Source organism: Pithys albifrons, chromosome 15 (genome assembly GCF_047495875.1).
Source record: "Pithys albifrons albifrons isolate INPA30051 chromosome 15, PitAlb_v1, whole genome shotgun sequence".
In the NCBI taxonomy this organism is placed as follows: domain Eukaryota; kingdom Metazoa; phylum Chordata; class Aves; order Passeriformes; family Thamnophilidae; genus Pithys; species Pithys albifrons.
Genome location: NC_092472.1, coordinates 17731644 through 17741434, shown reverse-complemented (window position 1 = coordinate 17741434; position 9791 = coordinate 17731644). Strand labels below are relative to the sequence as shown.

The following is a 9791-nucleotide window of genomic DNA, read 5'->3' as shown; positions in this document are numbered from 1 at the left end:
ACCCGTCCCATGCCCCGCGGGTGCCGCTGTCCCGGTCAGGCCGTGCTGTGCCCTGTGCCCTGTCCCGTGGTGACCTCGTGTGGGTTTGTGCTGTGCCCGCAGTCAATGCACAGAAACACGGCAAAGGGTGCCAGGGAGGGTGCCAAGGACAGTGCCAGGGATGGTGCCAAGGACAGTGCCAGGGATGGTGCCAAGGACAGTGCCAGGGATGGTGCCAGGCTCTGCAGGGTCACACAGGGAATAAAACACCACAAGTGCCACCTCAGCATGAGGAAGAACTTTCTGCTGAGGGTGGCACAGCTGCCCAGAGAGGGCGTGGGATGTCCCCTCAGGACACTCCCAAACCCACCTGGACCCTGTGGGAGAACCATTCCAAAGGTGTCTGTGCCACTTTTACTGCCATCTCCAGGGCTGGGCTTAATTTAGATTCAGTTCCATGGAAATATGGAGGGAGAATGATCCTTGCAGTGGCATCAACAGCCACACAGGGAACTGCATAATATTCATAGAACCATCGAATCGATTGGGTTGGAAAAGACCTCCCAGATCATCAAGTCCAACCCTTGGTCCAACTCCAGTCCCTTTACCAGATCATGGCACTCAGTGCCACGGCCAAATTCTGGGTCTGGAATTACGTTGCTGAGGGTTACAGGCAAGCAGGTTTTAGGGACTCGGATCCAAGTTCCAGATTCTAAAACACTTGTGTTGTCTTTACTTCTAAGGACCTTGCTAATGTTTGTCTCCTTCAGTCAGACACCAATTAAAGGACAGTTGTTGCCCTCATCAATTGTTGGCATTCAGTACAAATCTGGTCTTTGAGATGAATGGTGGATACATTTTGGACCAGAGCCACATGCAAGTTTTGGTTCCAAACCTGAATCGTGGTTACTAAACATGTAACCTGGGCAGGGGGTTCACCTGGTGACTTCCAGAGGATCCTTCCAGCCCCAACAATTCCCTGATTCTAGTCCTGAGCACAGTTCCCGTGTCCCATCAGGTACAGGGGAGTGGAGGGCACCTGCTGGTGTTGGTACTTAGAAATAAAGCTCTTCAGACTTAAATCCTGAGATTTGGTATCATCTTGTACCACCAGGCAGTGCTTAGGTTAGAAAGGCTGTGTTGTATTTCTTTGAGTTAATTTATAATGAGAGAGTTCTTGGAAGACTGGGGCTCATTCTCACCTTTTTAGGAGCAATGCGTGAGCTGCAGTGTAAGATTTCAAAAAAGGAAACTGGTGGTGGATCTTTCAGGAATCTTTCAGGAAATTGGACCTTTTTCAGGTCCTTCCAGGAAACCAGTGGTGTCCTCAGACCCTTCTTTCCACCCAAGGGAAAATATGTCAGTAAGACAGAGATAAGATGCAAGAAAAAGGAAAGGAAGAAATACACATCAGTAATTTGTAATGGATTATGTATTTTTTGCAATTTGCATCTTAAATTATAGAGGAATCAGTCAAGGCAAGATTTCCTTTAAATAACTTCCAAAAGGCATGAAACAATCAGTTAAAAATACGTTTTTTTCACTTAGATGGGTCAAAATTTAGACAAAATGTTGATTTTTTTAATTTAAACAGAGTACAGAGATTTTTCCTAGTTAATTTGCATTAATTGCCTTGGTCATCATTTGCCTAATACAGAGTCTGACTTCTTAAATTCTGTGCCTACTGTTGAAGCAAATTAAGAGTTCCATCGTGAGCAAGGGGTAAGGAATGTTTGCTTTCATAGGTCAGTCTTGGTTTCTTTGTGTCACACTCTCCTCGTAGGCATCAGTTTGTTTGAATGACCTGACTCAGGCCCTTTGTTTTTGCTCTTTTTAGATAAGTTCCCACCTTCAGATGTGCTCAGTTTTGTGCTTGAAGTTGTAGCAGGAAAAGTGAGAGGTTTCAAGAATTCACTCTGTAGAACATCTTCCTTAATAGCCCCAAAATAGTCCTGAACAAATAAATTCAAAGATTATGAAGCAGTAATACCAAGTCCTGTGTAACCTGCCAAGCTAAAGTTCATTTTATTTAATAACTGCTGACCTTCTGACATTGTCAGTGTTTGAAGACCAAATTTAGCTCTGCATTTTCCATACAGATGCTGAAATTCTTGATGAAACTTGAGGAGATTACATCTTTGACCTCCTTGGGGTGTCAGTGAGGAGCTGTGGGATGGGCTGGCCCAGCCTCCAGGTGTGGTTTGGGTTATCAGCTGAAACTCTCGGGCTGTCTGTGCTGGGCAGTCCATCCAGCAGAAAAGAGGGTGCTGATCCTGGTGCTCAGAGAGGGGCAGGATTGCATCCCTGCACCCATCTGTGTTTCTGGACAAGGGAAGATTGATTGAGAGAGGAGAAATAAAACAGCAGGAAATTATTAACCTGACTTGTTTGCTGATGAAACTGCAACTGAAGTCCTGAGATGTTTTATCTGGTAGGGGTGGGGAAAGCACAGCCCGTGTGGATTAGACAGGGCTGAGCAACAATCACTGCTGTCTCCAGAGCAATTGTGGTAGTTCCCAACCCCACTGCTGCTTCCTGGGAGGGCAGGGATAGGGAAAGGAGCACTCTCTGTTTGACAGGATTCAGTCACAGTCACCAGACCGGGTGGCACAGTCACAGTGACAAACACCACCGGGGAAGGGGCAGGTGATTCAGCACTCCCTGCTCGCAGCTGTAGCCATGCCAGTGACTGGGGGAGAGCTTGGGACTTGGGAAAGGAAACTGAGCATTCATTTATAGGGACAGTCACAGAGAAGGGGAAAGCTTTGGTTTGCATCTTCATCCCAAGCATTAGCTCTGCATTTTATCCTCATACTGTTTTGAATAGTCAGAAATCAGATCTCCTTCATCCCTCATACCTGAGCAATAATCAATAGTGCAGAGAAGCACAGTTGCTTTTCTCTTCTTGGCTATCTGAGCCTTCAGAGGAGAACACAGTAATGGAAGAATATCTGCTGTGTTGTGTAAGCTGGGGGTTTGTCAGTGCTTCAGATGCACAGGAAGATTAAATTGTGGACTGTGAGATGGCAACAGCAAGTCATGTTTAGTCTGTGAATGCACCCCAGGCCTCTCTGTGTGTGTGTGGTTGGTAACCAGGGCACTGCTGGTGCTCTGGGTGTGTGTGGTTGGTAACCAGGGCACTGCTGGTGCTCTGGGTGTGTGTGGTTGGTAACCAGGGCACTGCTGGGTGTGTGTGTGGTTGGTAACCAGGGCACTGCTGGTGCTCTGGATGTGTGTGGTTGGTAACCAGGGCACTGCTGGGTGTGTGTGTGGTTGGGAACCAGGACACTGCTGGTGCTCTGGGTGTGTGTGGTTGGTAACCAGGGCACTGCTGGTGCTGGGTGTGTGTGTGTGGTTGGTAACCAGGGCACTGCTGGTGCTCTGGGTGTGTGTGGTTGGTAACCAGGGCACTGCTGGTGCTGGGGGTGTGTGTGGTTGGTAACCAGGGCACTGCTGGTGCTCTGGGTGTGTGTGGTTGGTAACCAGGGCACTGCTGGTGCTCTGGGTGTGTGTGGTTGGTAACCAGGGCACTGCTGGGTGTGTGTGTGGTTGGTAACCAGGGCACTGCTGGTGCTCTGGATGTGTGTGGTTGGTAACCAGGGCACTGCTGGTGCTGGGTGTGTGTGTGGTTGGTAACCAGGGCACTGCTGGGTGTGTGTGTGGTTGGTAACCAGGGCACTGCTGGGTGTGTGTGTGGTTGGTAACCAGGACACTGCTGGTGCTCTGGGTGTGTGTGTGGTTGGTAACCAGGGCACTGCTGGTGCTGTGTGTGTGTGTGGTTGGTAACCAGGGCACTGCTGGTGCTGTGTGTGTGTGTGGTTGGTAACCAGGGCACTGCTGGTGCTCTGTGTGTGTGTGGTTGGGAACCAGGACACTGCTGGTGCTCTGTGTGTGTGTGGTTGGGAACCAGGGCACTGCTGGTGCTCTGTGTGTGTGTGGTTGGTAACCAGGGCACTGCTGGTGCTCTGTGTGTGTGTGGTTGGGAACCAGGACACTGCTGGTGCTCTGGATGTGTGTGGTTGGTAACCAGGGCACTGCTGGTGCTCTGTGTGTGTGTGGTTGGTAACCAGGGCACTGCTGGTGCTGGGGGTGTGTGTGGTTAGTAATCAGGGCACTGCTGGGTGTGCCTGCCCTGGGGACTCAGGGCTGGTGAGGCCACACTGGCACACCTGAGTCAGGATCTGTGTCACACATGTGACATTCCTGAGAGGGGTGAGCTGGTCACTGACTGCACTGGTCACACACAGCCAGCTCTGGGTTATTCAGCTCTTTGCAAAGCTACCCATAGTGCCAACTGCTTCTGTAACAGGCTGAAATTCATCCCAAACTTGTTGACAAGTGTGTTATCAACTGCAACAATCTTATCAGCTAATGCAGTAACACCAACATTTCCATTGTACTGTGAGAGACATCAGTGTTTAAACTATGCAGATTTACATCACATTGTCCATCTATGCAGGGGTGTCATTAAGCATTGCAGAGTAAGGAACACCTAAATTAGTTTTCTTCACACCTGTCTCTCTCTGAATATTTTGCTGATTCTAAATTATCCATCAATGCATGTCCAAGGTGTCTGTTGCTATGGTGTTTTAATACTAAATGCAGAATTAAAAGGCTATACAATACAATACGATGCAAAGACTATAATGCACAATTAAAAGGTGATACAAGATTGTAATAATGAGCTGCCACCTTTTGAGGTAGGGTTGCCTTCTTTGATTAATATGAGTATTTTTGCAAGAAAAGACTATAGGCACTGATCCATCAGTGTGGAAGTCACTGCCTCTGTGGGCAAAGGGACTCTCTGATCAAAAAAAGGCACAAGTGTATCATGTAATCTCTTGCATGTTTAGATTCTGGCCACTACTGCAATAAAATACATGTTTGGTGTCTTAATAGTTCTCTCAAGTCAGACAAATCTTCAGTAGAACTATTGCAAAAGATTGAAAAAAGACCACAATTTATATCAGATATTTGTTACATCACCATGAACAAGTGGTATTTCTGTATATTTGACTCATTTCAGAACCCAGATAGTGCATGACAAAGTCAGTGACATCAGAAACACCACGACCAACAGAGGCCCACTCACTCCAGCTAAGTGGCTTCTGCAAAGGATGGAGTCTCATCATTAATCACCTTACATACCACAAAAGATATTGCTGCAATCTGCAGTTCATCCTTCTCCCTGGAGTTGCAGATGATGCAGGAAGTGCAGTGTCTTACTGAAAGAAGAAATTACAAAGTAACCATGAAAATCCCATTTTCCAATCACTATGGTTACAGATATTTCATAGTCAAGAATCTTTAAAAAGCTCACAACAGAGTGCTGATTCTCAAACGTTAGGGGTTTAATATTTGGCTAATATTTTATGTTCTGCTGTCTCCCCATGAGCGTGGGACCTTCACCTCTGTGTCCAGCCTTCCTGGGAAGGAGCTCTGGGCAGGAGCTTCATCCCTGTGCACCTGAGCAGTGGTCACTTCCTCCTACCCATCATCTGACAGGTCTGAGCTGTAGAGCCCTCCACAGATGCTGCCTCTGCCAGGGCAAACACTGTCACTTTGTGACCGGGTGGACAAACGTGTCAGCCCCGTGAGGAAACAGATACTGAAGTTAATTCACTTCCCAAACAAGACAGAAACATGTCGAGTCATAGAATCACAGAATGGATTGGGTTGGAAGAGACCTCTGAGATCATCAAGTCCAACCCTTGGGCCAACTCCAGTCCCTTTACCAGATCATGGCACTCAGTGCCACGGCCAAGCTCAGGTTAAAAACCTCCAGGGATGGGGAATCCACCCCCTCTCTGGGCAGCCCATTCCAATCCCTGAGCACTCTCTCTGCAAAGAATTTCTTTCTGCTCTCCAACTTCAATTTCCCCTGGCAGAGCTTGAGCCCATCGTGCCCCCTTGTCCTGTTGCTGAGTGCCTGGGAGAAGAGACCAACATCCAGAAGAGATCTGGCTACAACATCCTTTCAGGGAGTTGTAGAGAGTGATAAGATCTCCCCTGAGCCTCCTCTTCTCCCGGCTAAACATCCCCAGGTCCCTCAGCCTTTTCTCACAGGAGTCGAGAGTAGAGACCTCAGTTCAACAGATACTTAGGCCCATCCTTAAATTCCTTCCTTTTAACCAGATAAGCGCCTGTGAAATGCCCTGTTAAGCTCCTGCTGGGAGGCTTTGGGCTCGCTGGTGGCTGATCAGCACAGCCTCTGTTGCAAGTGCTTTCCTTGGGAACACTCCTATTATTCTGTCCTTTCCATAAGCTCTGTTTGAGCACACAACAAATTATTAATACACACAAACAGTTGTCATGGAGATAATATGATCCAAAGCGGGCTTTTTATGAGTGGTAACAACTTGGCACATCCCACATGCCTCGTACAGACAATTCCTACCTAATGTTTCCCGTGTCAGATGCGGGATAGATGTATAGCTTTGCTTTTTGTGCCAGCACCCTATGAAGAAACCAGTTTCTGGCTTTCAGAGGGTTGGCTTGAGGAATCTGAAAAATGTAGGACTTGTAAGAGGTGGCGTTTTTTAAGTTGCAACATCTTAGCAAGGGGCTGCTCTGCTCATTCCTGTGAAATCTCAGAGGCAGCCGAATTACGGCTAAAACCTCTGCAGGATGTGTTTTCTCTCCTCATCTTGGTACATAGGCCAAAATGCAGCAATTAATCCAAGGGAAGGCAGCTGGCTAATGTGGCTGGGGAGGCTCCAGGGACATAATGAGCATTGTTTTCCTTGGAATGAGACTGCTATCCCATTAAATGGCCATAAATCCAGGTGACGTTTTGCCTGTGATTATCATAACATTTCTCCTCTTTAACTGTGCCCTTGCACAGGAGTTCACTGTGCATTAACCATTCCTACCTTGCTCTGTGCCTCTTGTCTGGCCCTGGAGATCCTGTTACATCCCAGCCAGGCAACACCCGGTGCTGGAGCCATTCTGGCCCTGTTTGTTTGGGTGAATGTGGGAGATTCTCTGCATATTATAGCTTTTCTTTTTCTTTTTTTTTTTAGCTATTTACTCATCAGCTCATATTCCATCACAGTTACTGTCACAGTGGCCTTCATCTGGGCCAAGCAGTTAAGCCACATAAAAACTGCAAACAAGAATTGCAGCAAGAAAATGTGAGTTATTCCTCCCTCACTTTGCTGCCTGGTAAAAGTGTGTTTCCTTCATAGCACGAACCCCCCTGGGGAGTGCCCGTGACTTCTGCTGCGTGTCAGGGCAATATTCATGTCGGTTTGGAGATGTCACAGTGTCTTGTGGGACGAAACAGGGACACACACCCTGCTAAAGGTGTCTTGGCCAAGCTGCTGCTGTGCCTCCACTCTCAGGCTCAGTTCCAGGCAGTGCTGAGTCCTGGCTGCTGCTTAAATGCCTCCCCTGAATAGAGAGCCTGGGGAGGGAAATTTTCCTTTGAAAGCTCTCTGTGTCTGTGCTAAAGGACAAAGGAGAAATGCACTGCACGGGCACACTTATTCTTAGATCCTGATTTCCCTTCCCTCTGGTTCAGAGGTGTATTATTAGCAATAGCCAGTCACAAATAAGAACCTGACCTTATTTTTAACCTAATCTGAATCAGATCTCATTGTAATAGGGGGGTTCAGTGCTGTGCTTTGCTCTTTGAATATTCTCATTCACAATTTCTGTGCTTTCCATCTTAGGTATTAAAAATAGGTGGCAAGTCAGATAATTATTATTATTGTTCCAAATCTCACTTGCAGCCTTACATAAGAGTGTTCTTACCTGATTTTAAGGGTGGAGTGGAAGAACATTCTGCAGCAACCTGGAATTATTTGCTCTGCTGTAGCTGGTTATACAGAGCCCAGATAAAACCATCCCTTCTTTTTTCGAGATGCCATTTAAACATTAATCAAAATAAGGATATTAATTAAAATGAAAATATGTGGACTGCTCAGGTTTGGAGTTACAAAGTCCTGTGCTGTCAGCACACCTCAGTCCTGAGCATGAGCAGCCTTGGCAATCCTGCATTGCCTAAGCAGAAACTGCGAGTCATTCCAACTCAATGACAGTCCAAATATTTGGGATTGTAAGAAAGGTAAATATATAAACATGTAAAATGACATAACAATGGTAAATTACTTAGAAAGAGAATAACCCCGGGTGGATTGAGCTGTACTTGATAAACCTGAGTTTCCTCAGCTGGATAAACCTGAACTTCCTCATTGGTAGCACTGTGTTCATACCCAAAGTACTGGCTCCATTTTTAGTAGCTGAGACTATTTACCCTCCCAGCCCTGAGCTGGGTCACCTTTCCCCATCTTTCCTCATCATATTCATCAGACACCTGTGACTTGGGAAGGATGAAAGCTGTTGGGAAGGAGGTAGTGATCAGTCCTGAGAATATGAGATACCTCCCCCTCCTCTGCTCTCCCTGTGATCACAACAGCAACAAACCCTGATCTCTTCTATTTAAATAACAAATTTTATATTTTCACCTCCTATTTCATTGCTTGCTGTGACCTCCCTCGCTGCTCAATGCCTTTTTCACATCCATTCCTCCTGATTGCCATTCTTCTCCTCCATCCCTTTCCCTGCCCATAACTCCCTTTTCAGCCTCACTGGACTGGACTGGACTTTGCCAAATGATCCACAACACCTCATGAGCTCTGGAAATGTCATTCTCAACTGGCAGAACTATGCACGAGACAAACATCCTGAAAATAAAAAATACACTGCTATGAATTTGAGTAACAAAAATCTACATTTGGCAAAAGAATGAGAAATGGCCATGGAAAATGACACGTTAATCTCACTGGCAGGAGGTACAAGGAAGGTGTTAATTTGTACACTTCAGCAGTGTGGGTTTCCTCCTCAGATTAGAAGCTGAAAAGATCAGTGAAATCACGAGTGTTGTTTTCATTGGAAGGATAATTACTCCATGATCAAATAATGTTATCAGGTGTGTTATCAGAGAGAAGAACTGGTTTCAGAAAACTGTCATTAACTTGAGCAATTAGAATTGTTCAGTTCCTAATGAATGCATGTCTGTCGGGACTGAGTGAGTGACAGGCAGAGCAGGGTCTGTCCCAGCAGAGCTCGAGCTCAGCCGTGCAGGAGGACAGGCAGGAGTTTCTCCCTGGCACAGGATCCCTGGCCTCGTGCTGGGGGCACTGCCCAGCAAGCTGAATTTTGATTCACACTTTACTATCAAAATAGTCCTTACAAAGTCCATTTGAACTTGCTCAGGAAAATGCCTATTCCAGAAATATCACCTTCCAGGCATCAAAGCTGCAACACAAATTATTCTGAACACCATAAGTGTTAAACCAACTGTTGTGATGCAGCTGCTCCTGCATGAAGACCCTCAATGTACCTTTTCATAAATTCCCTTCTCTATATTTACACTTCCCTTAATAAATATCACCTGTTACACCAGGAAATCATTCATATTTATTATTTCAGTAGTCAGGAAAGCTTCACAGGTATTGCTGCTGCAGCTCTGGTTTTTTGACAGTGTCCAGCTGGAGACAGTCAGGAAAGGAACCAAAACCTACCAAGAATTACTCGTGTGTAAATAATACACCAGGTGAAAGAATTTCCAAAATAAAGGTGTGTACATTACAGTAGCCTTGAGATAGGGCTGGCTTCTTCCTAAACAAGTCCTTCTGGTTTTATGTGACTATTTAATGCACTTCTGTGCTGAAGAAAATAACTCTTGTTCTCACTCTGTGCTATGAAACCAGCATAGCAGGAGACTCTGGTGAGCAGACCAGGAGACAGGAGATGTCTCTTTATCTGTTTAAAATCTTCAGGGCCATCCCAACTCCCACTTCCCCTCC

General features: G+C 46.3%; 1 long non-coding RNA gene across 1 annotated transcript; it reads right to left on the bottom strand.

Annotated features, from left to right (window-relative positions):
* Positions 1 to 2101: 2101 nt before the first annotated feature.
* Positions 2102 to 7908, bottom strand: LOC139679173 (uncharacterized). Its single transcript, XR_011699151.1, has 3 exons — positions 7735 to 7908; positions 5128 to 5204; positions 2102 to 2301 (listed from the first exon to the last, which is right to left on the bottom strand). It is a non-coding gene; the product is annotated as an uncharacterized lncRNA (long non-coding RNA).
* Between the last annotated feature and the right edge of the window lie 1883 nt (positions 7909 to 9791).